Genomic DNA, 899 nt, shown 5'->3' with positions numbered 1-899 from the left:
TTCGGAAAAGATGTGTCTTTTAAAATATGCAAAAAAGTTCATTTTGAAATTTTGCACCTTGTGAAGGGTTTTCTCAGAGCCGCACACATATATATTTAAGTAGATCCAAGCAAAAATGTCCCTTTAAAAGCAACATTTTCTTAATGCAAGTTACAATAGATCTAGTTTGGAAACCCAGGCCCGATTTTTTCCAAGTACTTTCAAGGCTTGAATTTCACAAAACACTGACGGCCATTTACTCCGTGATTTCACTACTGACACCAAGCGACCTCCACATCCTTCACTCGCAAACATGTCAACCTCTTTTCGAGATAAATGGGAACTCTTATTCATCAAAAGGAAGGCTAACAAATAAGTTTTAAGACTTCACCAATAATTCAATAAGCCCAAAACTTGTCGAGCGCCAGGGGGCTCTCGTGGCCTTGAGGTTAAGGTGTTGGCCTCTCATTCAAAGGTCACGGGTTCGAATCCGGGTAGCGACCGACACATTTTCTTCTTTAAAATTGTTTCCTTTCATCTCCTTTCCTGCTCTCTAGCAATGTTCTGTTGTCTGCTTTCGTTTCCACTTTCTGCCCCCACCCCCTCACCTCCTTTGCCCCCTCCTCTGGGTTCCTGACTCTTTCTGCAGCGTTTCTACTGCTACTTCTTGGCTCCTCCTAACTGCTGTCTTTCTGCCACACCCTTGATCTTCTGGTAGGAAAGATCTACACCAAGCCTTCTCGGACAAGGGCGAAAAATCTCGGAGGGCTCGTGTGCAAGTTGCGCATGTTAAAGATCCCTGGGTGGTCTAAAATCGATAAGAGTAGGCTTCGGCCGCCACCGGGCAAAATTCAAAATTTCCTACCAACTGAAAATATAAGGTGTGTCCCGCGCGCTCATATGACCTTATGCAGTTGCGA

This window comes from Aplysia californica, unplaced genomic scaffold, assembly GCF_000002075.1.
Source record: "Aplysia californica isolate F4 #8 unplaced genomic scaffold, AplCal3.0 scaffold00500, whole genome shotgun sequence".
Classification (NCBI taxonomy): domain Eukaryota; kingdom Metazoa; phylum Mollusca; class Gastropoda; order Aplysiida; family Aplysiidae; genus Aplysia; species Aplysia californica.
The sequence above is the reverse complement of the archived record's forward strand: the minus strand, read 5'-3'. Positions refer to the sequence as shown.